At 54.0% G+C, this 16,726-nt stretch overlaps 1 protein-coding gene across 1 annotated transcript in view; it reads right to left on the bottom strand.

Annotated features, from left to right (window-relative positions):
* The window catches only part of SLC2A9 (solute carrier family 2 member 9), a 148,442-nt gene extending 137,266 nt beyond the window's left edge, over nt 1-11,176 (bottom strand). Inside the window, exons 1-3 of the mRNA XM_062213468.1 lie at nt 10,849-11,176; nt 7,938-8,222; nt 7,591-7,693 (exon numbers count right to left, since the gene is read on the bottom strand). The gene's annotated coding sequence lies outside the window, so the exon portion shown is untranslated. The remainder of the gene's footprint in view (nt 1-7,590; nt 7,694-7,937; nt 8,223-10,848) is intronic.
* Between the last annotated feature and the right edge of the window lie 5,550 nt (nt 11,177-16,726).

The raw sequence follows: 16,726 nt of genomic DNA, 5'->3' as shown, positions 1-16,726 counted from the left end.
TAAATCAGTTCTTGATTAAAAAAGGAAAATAAATGAATATACATTTGTTAGCATTAAAAACACAAAAGAACTCTTAAAAGTTTATAGAAAATGGAATTCATGGATAAGTCTATTTGGGCATAAAAATTTTGAAATCCATATATAGTTTTTTCATAATATCTGCTTTACATAAATTTTTTGAAGATTTTGTATGAATGGATTTCAAAAAGTTTTTGCGCTAAAATAAGTATATCTTATAATTCCATTTTCCACAATGTTGACCCTAGATGTGTTATGAACAGAGCCCCGGTATGGAAGCATATGTATTGATACTCTGTGGATTTTTTTTTACTTAAAATAAATTTAAAATACAATGAGGACACATGACATGATTGATTCAACACATTTATGAAGCCCCTAGTATCCTAGGCTACAGAGAAGGAAGAGGACCTGTCTTGTCTTGTGAGGTTTAGGTTTGAGGAGAGGCAATTGTGGAAATGTCACAGGCCACTGGTGGGCATCCGAAGGGGAGTGGCCTGGCCCAGCGGTGGTCCATCGGGGCCAGGCCCGTGGCTGTGAGCACAGATGGGAGATGCAGGAGACAGCACACACCATGAACAGCCATTCCCAATGGAGCCCATTTGTATCTCATTCTTGGCTTTCCTGTTTTCTACGCTGAAAAGGAGCTATTTCTCTAACTAGAAAAACAAGGTTTTTAATTCCTTAATTTTTTTTCTCAAAAACTTAGCTCCTGCGCTTTAAGTCACCATGTGGAGTGTGAACAATGTTTGGATGCGCTGCTTCCGAGGGCAGAGAATGCCATTCTGGAAGAACACACGGTGTTTCTAGGATGCTGACTCTGCCATTGCTGTAGCTCTCAGCCGGCCTGGTGAGAATGCTGGCTGGGGAGCTGCCATGGGCCACCTTTCCTGGGACATTCTGGGCCTTGCCCTGAGGGTCAGCCACCCTTCTCATCCCGGCCCACACCTCAGGAACACTGCAGTCCACTGGCCTCCATTTAAGCCGTGTGCGTCTTGCATCCTCTCTGCCACGGCCTCTGTGTGAGCCTCTCCTCCTCCCTGTGTCTCCAGATCAGGGCTCAGCTCCCCCTGTTCGTCTACTTCCTCCCTCTGGGAATCGGAGCCACTTCCTCCCGTGCAGCCCCTGCGCCTCCCCCAAGGCCAGCAGGGGTCAGATTGTAGGCGCCTCTCGTCTCTGTGCTGGCCTACTTTGGGTCCTTCCTTTGATTTCGCAGCGTGTCTAGTCTGAAGTGCCCAGTTGTGTGCTGAGACATCTGGAGAGCAGTCTATAGGTTGTTGTGAAGGTGGCCGGGGGATATGAAGACACCGGCAATGAGATGTGTGTGGGCCTCGCCCATCAAAGACCTTAAGAGAAAGGCTGGGGTCCCCCGAAGAGGAAGGCATTCGGCCTCAAGACTGCAATGTGGACATACTGCCCGAGTTTCCAGCCGGCACACCAAGGCTGCAAGGCCAACTTGCCGGCCTTCCTAGCCTGGTCGCTTGCCAGCCCCCAAAAGTGCAGAGCCAAATCCTTATAAATCCAGGTGGTCAGGCTGATGCTAGAGCGTGTGTGTGTATACAAGTTCAGGGGCAATGTCTATTAGGAAAAAACTATGTGTGGGTTTTAGGGTTTTTTTGCACCAAAATGAACATCTAGTGATTGCACTTTTCTACATATTTTCTGAAGCACCCTCATGTACTTCCTGCTGGTTCTGTTTCCCTGGAGAACCCTGTCTGCCTCCCTCCCAGCTGCCTCACCCTCGGGGTCCTTAACTGATTGTTCTCTGGTGGTCTGATGGTGCCTGGCCAGGGAGGTGCCCCATAAGCACACTGGGTGGGGTGGGCTGGGAGTGGGGGAAGAGATGACACAGGGCAGGGTCAGAGAGGGTGGAATGGGACCAGGAAGCCACAGGCACCGCCCAGCCTGCCTTCTGGGGCTCACTCTCATCCTAGCTTTCACGAACAGATGCCACCATGTTAGCTCCAGGATGCACCATTCACACGGATGACCCTGTCCATGTCCCCCTGGACTCACACCAGACAGTGGCTGTGCAGGGGTCCAGGGATGAACGTGATCTCCAGACAGCTTGACAAGGCTTGAGGAGGCAGAGCAAGACCAATGCAATCAGTCACAGCCCAGGGCACGTGACTTAACCTGGGAGTCTACCTTCCAAACAGTCCACTGAAAAGAGTGATCATCCCTGCATCTCACGATTGGCGGAGGAGGGATACTGTATGTACCAGGCCCTGGAGCTGCCTGGCAAACCCTTGGTCTCTCATGACTGCTTGCTCTCGTTCACTGAGCTGGGAAGGACTCAGAAGGCAACAGATTTGTGGGTGGGGAATCGAGAATTTCTGTTCTAGGGAGTTTATGAGGCCTCGAGGCAGAAAAGTCGACTGGACATCTGGAAGTAAGAACGGTGTTCCAGACGTGGTCGGACTGCAGACCAAGTAAGTGGTAGCTGACCCCTGGGATTAGGCAAGTGTAGGAAGAATGTAGAGAGAAGGTTCCCAAGGGACGCTGACCTGGAAGAGGAGATGGGGACGGCAAAGGGTGAAGGAGACTGAGTCGGCGAAGACAGGGGCGGGAGTTAGGAATGGCCAGACAGCAGCTCTAGAAGACGCTGTGTGGAATGCTGATCGGCTGTCATGTGCATGTGGCCACATGAGGGCTGCTGGTAACTCTCATAAGCGTGATTGGACTGCAGTGTCTGGGGAGGAGCCTGCCTCCTCACAGAGGAGGAGCAAGGAGGAGGAGAGGGGGCAAGGTGTGGGGTCAAAGGTCAAAGACAGCAACAAGGGCAAAATCCTGATGGAGAGTGCAGATTTGGAAGTCAGAAAGGAAGGCCCTCTGTGCAATGCCATCTTTACTCCAACAGCATCCCTGTTCCTTCTGACGTCTGGAACCCGTCCAGTGGCGTCTGCATGAGGTATAAGGTGAAGCAGTGAACCCAGGGGAGAGGGGGAGGTGAGGACAGCAGGTGGGGGAAGCCGTGCAACATCTCCAGGGAAGTCCAGGGAGAAGCCCCAACACCAAGGCTGGTCAGGTTGTGGGGTGGAGCTGAGGTCCCGAGTGACTCAGGAGTGGGGCGGGAAGCTGGTACGTGTGCAAAATTCCCAGTGTGGGCTTAGAATTGAGTCATCAGGAAAGAGTTTGCTCATGCTGTAGTCAGAGCATGGCTCTTGTAGGGACACACGATGTCTCGTCAAAGTTGGAATACCCAGAAATCACGGCCAGCGCAGGCGAACAACCATGAATGTGGAGGGAGTGGCACAGAAATGGGGGGTAGAACAGGGGAAAGGATCAGTGAACCAGAGTACACATTGAATACTGCTGTGGGGTATCCTTAGGGCAAGGGCGTGTGGATCTGGGGTGGGGGCACAGTGGGCTCAGCAGACCCCAAACCATAAGGTGCTGGCCAAGGAGCTGCAAAGCACGTGGCAGATGGGGAAAGTGGCTGGCACCGGAGGATGTCGGTGGTGGGTTGTGTTTCTTTCTCAGTCAAGGCCAACTCTGATCTCTGACTCCCTAGCAAGCGAGGAGAAGGGGGAGCGTTGCTAAGTCACCAAGGACCCACTGCCTGTGAAAGCTGAATCTGTTGGAGTGAGACTGTGGGCCTCAGCTTTGCAGAGACCACGGCAGAGCCAAGGACGCCCCAGCATCCCTGAGAAGTCAGCCCAGGCGGGAAGCTGCCTGCCCATGCAAGTGCAAGGCCCCAGGCAGCAGACTCTGGAGTCTTGGCTGCAAATCCCAGCTCTACAGTTTGCTGGCCACGTGACAGGAAGTTCCTTAGCTACTCTGTACTTCCAGTTCTTTGGGTTTCAAACGAGGCTAGCAGGACCTGTCTCAACAGGCTGCTGCGATAGTAAATGAGTTCCTCTGTGTGACACATATGGTCAAGGAGGTCACGTATGTAACACATATAGATGAGGGCATGTATTTTTTTTTTTTGACAGGCAGAGTTAGACAGTGAGAGAGAGAGAGAGAGAGAGAGAAGGTCTTCTTTTTCCGTTGGTTAACCCCCTCAAATGGCTGCTACAGCCAGCGCGCTGCGCCGATCCAAAGCCAGGAGCCAGGTGCTTCCTCCTGGTCTCCCATGTGGGTGCAGGGCCCAAGGACCTGGGCCATCCTCCACTGCACTCCCCGGGCCATAGCAGAGAGCTGGCCTGGAAGAGGGGCAACCGGGACAGAATCCGGCGCCCCAACCGGGACTAGAACCCAGTGTGCCGGTGCCGCAGGCGGAGGATTAGCCTAGTGAGCCGCGGCGCCAGCCTCCAGCAGTGTCTTAACTAGCCACCAAGTCAAACACCCTCTCAAATTTTTAACTTTAATGATATTTTTTAACTCTAGGCTAGTGAGCTGCGGTGCCAGCCAAGGTCATGTATTGATGCACAGAGCAAATGAGCTCACATGTGTGACACACATGGTCAATGTGTTCACATGTGTGATGTGTGATGCACAAAGATGAGTTCATGTATGTAACACCACAGTAGATGAGTTCACATGTGTGATGTCCACAGTGAGTTCACTTATGTAACACATATAGATGAGGTTATGTGTGTTACACATGGATGAGTTCATGTATGTAACACATGTGTAGATGAGTTCATGTGTGTGATGCCCACAGCGAGTACACGTATCTAACACATATGGAAGAGTTCGTGTGTGTAACACAATCATAGATGAGTTCATGTATGTCACATAATCGTGGACGAGTTCACATGTGTGATGCCCACAGTGAGTTCACGTATGTAACATATGGATGAGTTCATGTATGTGATGCACATAGATTAGTTCATGCATGCAACATAATAGTGGATGAGTTCATGTGTGTGATGCCCACAGTGAGTAACATATGTAACACATATGGAAGAGTTCGTGTGTGTAACACAATCGTAGATGAGTTCATGTATGTAACACAATCATGGATGAGTTCACATGTGTGATGCCCACAGTGAGTTCATGTATGTAACATATGGATGAGTTCATGCATATGATGCACATAGATTAGTTCATGCATGCAACATAATAGTGGATGAGTTCATGTGTGTGATGCCCACAGTGAGTAACATATGTAACACATATGGAAGAGTTCATGTGTGTAATGCGATTGTAGATGAGTTCACGTATGTAACACAATAGTGGATGAGTTCACGTGTGGGATGCCCACAGTAACATATGTAACACGTATGGGGGAGTTCATGTGTGTAATGCGATCATAGATGAGTTCACGTATGTAACACAATAGTAGATGAGTTCACGTGTGGGATGCCCACAGTAACATATGTAACACATATGGAAGAGTTCACGTGTGTAATGCGATCGTAGATGAGTTCACGTATGTAACACAATAGTAGATGAGTTCACATGTGTGATGCCCACAAGGAGTTCACATTTATGACACATATAGATGAATTCATGTATGTAACATAGTTGTAGATGAGTTCATGTGTGATGCCCACAGCAAATACTAAACGTGCACGAGCTCACAGCATTGTCACCACAGCACAGGGAAGGCCTTTGTGGAGCACAGGCCTTGTCAGTGGTCTTAGAACGGCCTCAGACGATTAACTCGTGCTCGCCCACCAGGTGTTGGTCCAGAGAATCCTTAACATCCTCAAAACAACTCCCAGGCTTAAACAGCAGAATAAGCCGCTCAGGTAAAATGTGTAAGACATAAGCTCAAGCACCGTGTGTGGTGAAGGCTGGGAAAGCCCGGCTCCCGTCTTCCCAGCCTGCAGGGGCAACAGTAGCTCCAGCGCTGCCAGAGACCAACACGCCTGCCGGTGCGACTGTGCCAGCTCTTACAGGATGTGAGCACTGCTGGGCCATTGGTGAGCAGCCAGTGCCGGAGCCCCCTGAGAGCCCACCTGCCACCAGGGCAGCTTACGCCCTGCCACACAGAGCCTCCCACAACCCAGCAGCCCAGGTCAACACCTAGCACCACAGGGCACCAGGACTCTGCTCTGGACAATCTGAATGGCTGCCACCAAGGCTGTCCCTGGGGTCGAATATTTAGAAAAACATCTCTGCTACCATTATTGATGCTAGTGATAACAATAAAACTCAGTGCCCGAAGCTGTGCTGGGCTCTTCTCAGAAACAAAGCAGGCAAGGCCAGAAGAATGACTCTCCTCCCGCCCCCAACCTGTCGTGCAGGTTGGATCTGAGCCCGCACAGCCTGCGGGCGGACACGGGCTTGTCAGCCAGCCGTGGTGGAAGGGCAGAGCAGCAGAGGCGCTGGCCAGCACCCACACGCCACCACAGGCCAGCCTGGGGCAAGCAGGGACTGGCTCCCCCACTCTGGCACCCGCAAGCTGGAGAGCACCGCCCCCCCGGAGTGCCTGGAGTCACAGCGTGCGCACCATTGTCCCCAGTGTGTGGCCTTCTCAGACAAGGCCGTGTGGATCCAACAACAGCCCTGAGCAGGAAACCCCGCAGACAACCCCGGGCCCCCAGTGACTCACAGTGGCTCTTTGATCTTAAGTCAGGGTACAACTAAATCTAACCCCAAAGCACAGCACTGAAAGTGAGCTGAGGGCCAGTGCTGTCACACCTCAAGGTAAGCCATCACTTGCGACCCCAGCAACCATGTCAGAGTGCTGGTTTGAGCCCCAGCTGCTCACCTTCTAATCCATCTCCCTGCTAATGCACCGGGGAAGGCAGCAAGAGATGGCCCAAGTGCTTGGGCCCCTGCACCCATGTGGGAGACCCAGCTGGAGTTCCTGGCTCCCGGCTTCAGCCTGGCTCACTGTTGTGGCCATTTTGGGGAGTCACCTGGTACATGGGAGATCTTTCTCTGTGTGTGTGTGTGTGCACATGTCATTCTGACTTTCAAATAAAAATTAAGTGAATCTCTAGAAAAAAGTGAGTGAATGTGAAAAATAGATCAGCTTTGAGAGAAGGAGAGAAATAGGAACAGGAGGAAGAAGAGGGAGAGGCGGAGAGAGTGAGGATGGAAGGACGGGCGTGAGAGGGAAGAACAGAGGGAGAGCCATCCCCAGATTGTCACTGGAATAAGCCTCGGCCACCGTCATTCGTGGCTGATTCTGTTTTTTTTATTATTATTATTTTTTATTTTTTGACAGGCAGAGTGGACAGTGGGAGAGAGAGATAGAGAGAAAGGTCTTCCTTTGCCGTTGGTTCACCCTCCAATGGCCGCCGCGGTAGGCGCGCTGCTGCCGGCGCACCGCGCTAATCCGATGGCAGGAGCCAGATGCTTATCCTGGTCTCCCATGGGGTGCAGGGCCCAAGCACTTGGGCCATCCTCCTCTGCACTCCCTGGCCACAGCAGAGAGCTGGCCTGGAAGAGGGGCAACCGGGACAGGATCGGTGCCCCGACCGGGACTAGAACCCCGTGTGCCAGCGCCGCAAGGCGGAGGATTAGCCTGTTGAGCCGCGGCGCCGGCTGATTCTGTTTTTAGATTGGTGTTTTCCCAAGCTCCAGTACACAATGTCCATGCATGTTCTCACTCCATCTGCACCAAGACCCTGTAACGCTGAATTCCAGGCCCCTCGTTGTAGCTGCTCTGTGAGTCTGGTCACTCCTGAATCCCCCTGAAGCAGACCCAGGCCTGTGCACATCACTCACCTGCACTCCACAGCTCCCCGCACCTGCTCCAACCTGAAGAGCAGCCAGAATACGTTTTACAGATAGGTCGCCTCCCGTTAGAGTCCGATGTGAACCTGGGGAACTGGGGTAGAAAACAGCGTTAATCATTACTCTGCATCCAGCTGCTACTGTCAACACTTTCAGCTGCCCATCTTGATATGTGATAAATGATTAAGGTCACGATTCGTGCCTGCCTCAGCTTATCAGAAACACACACACCGGCAATCCCAGGGCAGAGGTGGCTTTGCCAAGCTCCTGCTGACTAAAGGACTGACCTTGGCTCTGCCTCCCAACACCAGGCTGTGGTCAGTACAGAACCAACCCACCTGGGCCCCAGGGAAGGCCAAGTGGAATGGCAGAGAAGGCTTGTGAAGCAGTGGCAGATGAAATGTGGGTGGGTGGGGCCCCAAGTCTAGATGAACAGGATGATGGTGAGCTCCGTCCATGTCACCGGAGATGCTGGGCCATGGCCATTGTCATTGTTGCTGCTTTATGCATGCCACGTTGCTGAGAGATGATAAACAAAATGTGGTCCACCTGTACAGTGGAATCTTATTCAGCCGTGAAGAGGAATAATGTCCTGGCACCTGCTACAGCAGGTGATCTGATCTCTGGAATCAGAGACACAGGTTAGATTAGTGAGTGCTCAGGGCTGGGGGAATCACGCAGCTGCTCAGTACAGAAGCAGTTGCCCTCTGGGGTGATGGGAACATTCCAGAACCAGATGTAGGTAGTGTTTACATGATACTGTAGTAAATGCCATTGAATGGTCCACTTTAGCAGGGCTAATTCCATGCAATGTGATTGCATTGTGATTAAAAGAAAAACCACAAACTTCCCTTGAACCCAGAGCTTCCTGTTATGGGAAAGTGACCCCCAAGAGAATTCAGTGTCACTACTTGCCAACTCCCACTCTCCTCTTGGCTCCTGCCTGTGGGGTTCCAGACCCCTACACCCCTGAAGCTGCAGTGACCGAGGAAGCCAGTGACCTCCTTCATGCCAGGATCCACGGTCGGTTCCCTGCAACCTCCCTATACAAAAGGCCATGCCTCTTCCTTCTAGAAACTTCTGTCTCCCAGCTTCTAGCCGCCTCGCTGGTTGGCTGGCGTTCGTCTGCTGCCCCACCTGCCAGACCTCTCATGGTGGAACACCTCAGGGCTCGGCACCAAGCCCCTTTCTCTTTGCCCACTCTCTAGGGTGACCCCATCCACCTGTCCATGTGCTGCTGAGCCCCGACTCCGTCTCTGCTCAGGCTTCCCCCAACACCCAGACCCACAGGCACATCTGCCTGGTCAGTGCCTACCCTGGGCTTCAAGATTCTCAAACACACCAGATCCCAGGCTGCGCCTCCCGTATCCCTGCCCAATCCCTTCTTCCTCAAGTCTCCCCTCTCTCGGGCTCCCCCCAGTTTCTCAGGCTGAAAAGCCAAGGCTCCTTTGTTCCCATGGCTTCCTTCCTGCTGCCTGTCCAAAGCATCCGAACTCTCAGAAGTTCTGTTCACGATTATACCTGGGGCAGACCAAGCCCTTCTTCTCTCACCTGGGTGACTGCCACCGCCCCCTAGAGGACTCCCCACCCAGCAGTCTCCAGGGTGACCCCTACAGCAAAGACAGACCACGCGACCCTGCGCTTAGAGCCCCGACAGTGGGCCCAGAACTCACTCCAGTCTGATTGCCACAGCCCAGGTTCGTGCCATCCTCCTGCCTCAGCGTCGTAGAAGCCGCAAGAACAAGACTTTGGCTCTAGTGCTGGCCAGCTGTGTGCCTACAGCAGGTACCCAGGCCTCAGTGAGGAGCTGCATCCACCACTCCACCTCTCCACTCTGTGCTCTCCCTTGCCCCCACGCCTCCTCACCAGCCTTCCTGCAGTCTCCCTGGCAACCACGCGTCCTCCACAGAGAAAGAGGGAGAAATTTTCTATCCACTGGTTCATTTCCCAAATGGCCACAATGGCCAGAACCTGGCCAGGAGCCTGGAACTGCATCTGGGTCTCCCATATGGGAGGTAGGGGTCCTGGAAGTTTTTCTGTCTTCACAGGCATATTAGCAGGGAGCTGGATCAGAAACAGCAGCCAGGGCTCAAATCGGTGCTCGGATGTGGGATACAGGTGTTGCAAGCGGGAGCTTAACCCACTGCACCACAACGCTGGCCCTGTTCTACAGGATTTAACTCCATGGGGGCTGGGACCTTGTCATGGGTGCTGCCTCCCCAGTGCCCAGAAAAGGGTCTGGCACACAATCCACGAGGATTTCGTTACTGATCAACTCACTGCCTGATTTGCCAGATCAAAATGCCCAGGCAGTCTCTCCCGCCCTTGGAAACCGGAACGAGAGACCCACCTGGCCGGCGATGAGCCTCCTACCACCCAAGCCCCGGGTTCCTTTTCTGCTGGAGCCCAGCCTGCTCGGTCCCAGTGGCTTTGATCAGGATCCCAGTGGCCCTGGGAGCTGTTGCGGCCGCAGTCTCAGCTCCCTTCTCTTCCTTTCAGCCTCCCGTAGCAGCACTGCTTGATTCCGGGAGGGATCGGACCACTTGGGTGGGAAGAGAAAGAAGGAAGAAGCACGCAATCCTTTGTGATGGGAAAACTCAGCGAACTCACAGGCAGCACCTGACGCTCCCGTGAGCATTTTCCATTGAACAGTGAAGTTGAGGGTTCTGAGATTCAGCCCCTCCCTGCTCCTCAGCTTGGTTGGAGCGGGAATGGCAAGGCTTTGGCACCCACGGGGACTCAGCTGCAAACCCTGGCTCTGCTGCCAAGGTGCTGTGTGACCTCAAGCAACTCCACGAACCTCTCTGAGCTCAGTGTCCTCACCTGCAGCATGAGGACAACAACTTGTCCCCGGGCAGGGCTAAGTAGACATGCATGGACTTAGCACCCAGCACCTAGCAGAGACCCCCAGGTCTCATAGCTTTTTTTGACAGCCATAAGTCAATCATTCATCGAATCCAGAGGGTCTAAGGTAAATATTTAAACTTAGCCGTCTCATCAAGCGTTTTCTTAAGCCTGTCCTGCCTGATGGGAGCCCAGAAGCCTTCAGTGGCCAGAGCTGGTCTCAACAACTTTGCTGTTTCCACAGAAACTCAGCCCGGGCTCAGGAGTCTTAGGGGGAAGCGGTGCAGCAGACACAGGCCAGCCTGGATTTTCCTGAAACTTGGGCAGGCACATCCGGGCAACCAGGAAGTGGAGCCCTGTAGGGAAAGAACCTCGGACAGGCCCCCGATGGGGCCCGATACCCACCTGCATTCAGTGCGGGGGTGAAGAGCCTCTTCTGAACAGGCCCCGGCAGGTGCAGAGCAGGCAGCAGGAGTCGGGCCTGACATCTGCGGAGGGAAACAGGCTGTGCTGGTGTCAGGGGACAGCAGCCATGCCGATCCAGCCAGCACCTCCAGGGCCACCTGTGGGTTGACCTCTGTGGGTTGACCTCTGCCAATCTCCACGGCAACCCTCGGAGCCTTGCTGTTCCCCTCTCCCTTCCAGGTGAGGAGCCGCAGCGGAAGGAGCTTGGCAGTTTGTCCAGGACCACACAATGAGTGAGCGATGAGCTGGGCTTGAGCTCGTGGGTCTGCTGAAGCAGATCCAGGCAGGCTTCCTGGCAGAGGAGGGTAAAGGGCATTCCTACCATTTGCGGGGGAGGGGGGTGGAGGCGGTTTGGCCAATGGGAATGGTGGGGGACGAGGCAGACACTTGCAAGGCTCTGGGAAGTCCCCAGTCTGATTTCCTTGTCCCTCACCCTTGGCAGGATTGGTCACCAGCCAGCCAAGCCAAGAATCATCTTGCTCCCCTCTCTACCTGGCAGTGGCCCCTGGGACGTGAACCTTCTTTGTTCTCCTCCTGCCTCACTGGCTGCCTCCCCCCTCCTCCTTGGGGACTCCTCCTCCTCCTCACCCTCTCCTTGCTGGGCTCACTGCCCGGGCAGGGCAGCTTGCCTGGTCTGTGGCTCTGTTCCCATTGCATTTCTATCTCGGCGCAGACCTGTGTTCCACCCACGTGACATTGGCCCTGGGACACTTAAATCAGGAAGCTCAGACTTAATGGGACCAAGTGAAGCTGATGAGGTGGCTCAGCCGGGCTGGCACAGCCAGGACTTGAGGACAGTCTTCTGTTGGGCCAGTGCCGTCCCCTTTGAATGCTCAGCAACTCCTATCTGGTGAGTACTAGGCACTCAGACCCACTGTCCAGGGCCAGCCCCTCCCTGGGAAACAGCACCACCATTGTCCACAGCTGCACCTGCCGAGCCCCTGGTCATGTGAGATCTGGTCCCTGTTACGCCCAGACCTCCTCTGATGGCTCTGGACTCTGACCCTTGTCCCAGGCCCTGCCCCCACGTCTCTTGCCTCTGCCCTCATCCCTGGGCATCCCCAGCAGTCCTGTCTCAGCAGCTCGGGCAAGGGCTGCATTTCCTCAGCAGTAGCCCCAGTCGGCTCCCACCTCTGCCTGCCCTTTGCCCCTTGGTGCTGGGGTCCTGGTCCTTTGCTGTCTCTGGGGCTCTGCTTACCCCTAGACTGCTCCCTCATGCCCACCCAGCCCTCTAGCCCATGGCTCAGACCATCTGGAGTGCAACATCTCCTCCTGGAGCCCCAGCCCAGCCAAGCTGTGCTCCCTGCTGCATCCAGCGCCTGGAATAGAGCCTGGAGCCAACCGGCATGCTAAATCATTTAATTAGCAGGAGAAAAGATGGGTGGAAATCAATATCCACTTAACGGAATGAATAGATGAGTGAAGGGAGCAGACCGCTGTGCTTGTTTGAGGACAAGATGGAATTAAGTCAATGAGCCCCTTCCACGGAAGCAGTCAACGGGGGAGATGTGAGGAAGTGATGGACTCCATCAAATCACACGCTCGGCAGAGCTCTGTGTCCTCACCTGTCTCCTGCCCTCTCCTTGGGGCTTAAGTTTGCAGGGCCAGTGGGGTCTCTGAGGGCCCCTTGGCCTTGGGGCTCCCTGCGGCTGCCCCACCTCCCCTCCCCGGCTGCACACTGAGGCTGTGCATGAGACAGTCCGGCATACTCTCTGCCTCCAGGCAGCAGAGCCTTCTTTCGGCCTGCACAGGCAGAAACCCCGGGCTCCCGCCCCTGCACCAGGATGGGGACCCCTGCCAGCGGCGTCTCTGGCAGGAAGGAGCTTCCTGCCAAGCAGCGAAACCACCTGAGAGCAAGCATTGCCCATTGCCCGCTCCGGACTGCCTCGCTCGTGCTGCTCCCAGGCAGCCCACAGCCACCGCCGTGGCTCAGTGACAGCTGCTCCAAGGGTGGGAAGTCCCTAGTGGGTCTGGAGGGGAGACCTCCAAATCCCCTCACCTTCCAACGTGGGCTGTCCGTGCCTGCTAAGCCTTGGCCAGGGCAAGGGGCAGGGGAGAGAAAACAAGGCAGCAAACCCCAGGATGGCGGGACAGGAAGTGGCAGGGAGTTGGGGGTGGACCAACGCTGGGGGCTGCTGAGCCCTCCTGCCCTGTTTCCTGAGGAGCAGCTGCTCCGGGAGCAGTGAGCAGGTGCAGGTGGCCAGAAAGGCACCGCCTCCTGGGGTTGGGGAGGGAGGCAGACTCAGTGTCCCCTGAAGTCTTGCCCCCCACCTTTGCCCAGGCCAGCTAACCTGGTCCCCTTGCTCCACTTTGATAGTCCCTAGGGAGCCCCTGCTGCCATAAATGTCACAGCTGCCTGTGTGGGGCTCCAACCCTCTGAAGAACAGCCGCAGGCAAGACTGCAAATTGACCCCTGCTTGCTGCATTTTGCCAAACAAGATGTCCCCTGGGAAAGAAATTCATCGATCCACCCAACTGTCCATCCGTCTGTCCACCCATCCACCCATCCACCCATCCACCCATCCAACCATCCATCCTTCCTTCCATCCATCCATCATCCATTCAACCAAGGTTTCCTGAGGATTTGCTGAGTTCTGGAGCCCATTTGTGGAGGTAAAGCTGCCGCCTGAAGCACCGGCATCCCATATGGCCCCCCTCAAGTCCTGGCTGCTCCACTTCCAATCCAGCTCTCTGCTATGGCCTGGGAGAGCAGTAGAAGATGGCCCAAGTCCTTGGGCTCCTGTAGCTGCACGGGAGACCCAGAGGACACTCCCGGCTCCTGGCTTCGGATTGGCCTCGTTGAAGCCATTGTGGCCATCTGGGGAGTGAACTAGCGGATAGAAGATCTCTCTCTCTCTGTCTCTCTCTGCCTCTCTGTAACTCTGCCTTTCAAATAAAAATTAATCTTTTTAAAAAAGTTTGTGGAGAAATAATGTTAAAATATTTATTTTGTATAAAACATTGGAAGCCCCTGCTTATTTTTTAGTCACATGCATTTTCATGAACTTTTTAAAAACTCCCTCATATGTGTGGATTTAAATTTTTTGCACCAAAATAAATTGATTTTTAAATTCCATTTTCATGACCTTTTTGAAAATACCTTCATATCCATATCATTACTTGTCAAAAATAAATAAATACATGTCAAAACTCTGGGTGGCACTATGATGACGACACCTGTCAGTGTGCACTTGCCCAAACTCCCAGGCTGCACAGGAAGTCAGGTGGAGCTCTGGCACACCCACGGTCGCTGGGTGACTGGGCTGTGTCGGTGCACACCCACAGATGCCTGCTGTAACACGGGTGCCACTCGGGTGGGGGCAATGATAATAGGGAGCATCCATGTGCAAGGTCAGAGAGCAAATGGGGACTCTCTGCCTCTCTCAGCTTAGTCGTGGATCTAAAACTTCTCAAAAAACAAGCACAAAAACAAAAACAAAAGCAAAAAAAAAAAAATGGCTCATTTGCAAACAACCAAAAGTCATTCCGGCTTCCATGCTTTGAGAAAGCCTGGGCTGGATGCACGGTCTTTCCAGTCCTTGTGGTCTGAGTCCAGGAAAAAACAGGCCTTTCTCATCCTGGAACCGCACCGCACAGACCACTTGCCAGGGTGTCCCACTGTCCCCCGGAAGACCCACCACCAGGGCCATTACCATCCCCATTTTACAGATCTGGGAACCGAGGCTCAGACTCCCGAGGGTTGTCTCTTCTAACACCAGGAAGCTCATTGCAGAGAACTCAACCCTAGCGGCTGGGCTCCGAGCCTCGTGCTTCCCCACCAGGTCAGGAGTGGGGACGTGGCTGCTCTGCCTTCCAGTGGGGTTGGATTGAGGAGCTGGGGGGCCCATTGTGCACTGGATTTCAGCAACAGCAGAGGAGGGGCTTCCTACAGGCACGGCCACAGGGACCCAGTGTCTAAGAATGAGTGTATCACCCTGTAACTGGCCTGGTTTTATCACTGTCACTCAGCCCTGAACTCCCCTGGCTTCCCCCAGGATCATAAAAAACGGCATCAAGTCCCACTAGGATCAGAAGAGCCAAGCTTTAATCAGCATTATGGAGAGCAGATTTTCATTATTCAGTTGTTTGCAGGACTAATAGGCTAGCCTACGACCTTCGTTCTCGCCAAAGCCCAAGTGTACAAGAGCTCTGAGCACTTTGCAAAAACAAGCTGCATTATTGATTGACCTAGTGTAGTCGGCTTCAAATTTCCCGACCGGCAATGAGACGCAGTGTGTGTTCTCCAGAGTGAGCGAGGAGGGCTGCTCCCGGGCAGCCGGGGCCAGCTCGGTATTTAGAAGCTGACTCTGAGGTAGGTTCAAAGCACAGCAGGATGATACATTCTCCCGATATATTTTATTATTATTTGTTAAGTGTGAGAGACAGAAAGACAGAGAGAGGGAGACGGAGAGAAGGAGAGCTCCCATTCGCTGGTTCACTCTTCAAAGCTCAGCTCAGCCGGGGCTGGGCCAGGGCACAACCAGGAGCCAGAAGCTCAGCCCAGGTTTCCCAGGCCCCAGTCACTTGAGCCACCACTGCTGCCTCCCAAGACATTGGAGTCGGGAGCGGAGCTGGGTATTGAACCTCAGATGTGGGCCAGAGTATCGGAACAGTATTTTATTTTTAAAGAAAAAAACGGGCTGGCGCTGTGGCACAGAAGGTTAAAGCCCTGGCCTGAAGCACTGGCATCCCATATGGGCACCAGTTCTAGTCCCGGCTGCTCCACTTCCGATCCAGCTCTCTGCTATGGCCTGGGAAAGCAGTAGAAGATGGCCCTAGCCCATGGGCCCCTGCACCCACGTGGGAGACCCAGAGGAAGCTCCTGGCTCCTGGCTTCGGATTGGCGCAGTTCCAGCCAATTTGGCCATCTGGGAAGTGAACTAGCAGATGGAAGATCTCTCTCTCTGTCTCTACCTCTCTCTGTAACTGTCTTTCAAATAAATAAAATAAATCTTAAAACAAAAAAAAAAAAAAGAAAGAAAAAACGGTGACTGTTGTCTGAATCTGACATTCTAGAATGCCAGAGAAGCCGCAATGCAGGACTCACTCCTGCTAAAGTGGCTGCTGGGAGGAACTAGAGGAGGAAGAGGCTCGGTGCCCCGAGGCTGGCTCCACCCTGCACTCTGAGCACAGAGCAGGGCTCAGCTCCAGCCCCCAGGAATGCACGTGATGGGGTCGCAGACACGGACAGAACCTCCTGGTGTGCTCTTGTCCGTGCACTAACAGAGGCAAAGCAGGTGCAGAAAAGAGGCTCATGCGTTCAGCTTGCATTTAGTCACGCATTCCTTAGTTCCCTCAGCAGTGCATAGGGAGCGCCTGTTCTGGGTCAGGTCCACCTCTTCTCGGCACTGTGGACTGGAGGCTGACAAGGCTGGAGAAGTCCCCTCCCTCCTGGCCTCACACACAGTGGGCAGCACACACTAAGCAACCATGCACCTGAGCTGACACCAGCGGCACAGTCTAGAAGGTGGTGGCAGGTGGCAGGAGAGTCTGACTGCTCCGAGGGCTGAGAGTTCATGGAGTGTGTGAGGACAAGAGCAGGAGCAGCCAGCAGGAAGGACCCAGGGCCCGGAGCTCTCTTCTGAGGGTGTGAGAGGCCAGTGGAGAGCTGGCCAGGGCTGCTGTGTGGGAGTATATCCCAGGAGCAGTGGGAAGACTTCGTGGTTTCTAAACTTGAGCAGGGGCTGGAGGACCGTAAGGCCAGCTCCTTACAGAGGAAGCTGTGGCAGCCACGTGGTCATTCATTAGGCTGGGAGGAAGTGGAAGCAGGAGGCTGGGGCCAGGCTGAGGCCAGTGGCCCCAGCAATCTCTCGAGGTC

The sequence above is a fragment of the Lepus europaeus genome, chromosome 16, assembly GCF_033115175.1.
Source record: "Lepus europaeus isolate LE1 chromosome 16, mLepTim1.pri, whole genome shotgun sequence".
Classification (NCBI taxonomy): domain Eukaryota; kingdom Metazoa; phylum Chordata; class Mammalia; order Lagomorpha; family Leporidae; genus Lepus; species Lepus europaeus.
This window is presented reverse-complemented; position numbering and strand designations above follow the sequence as displayed.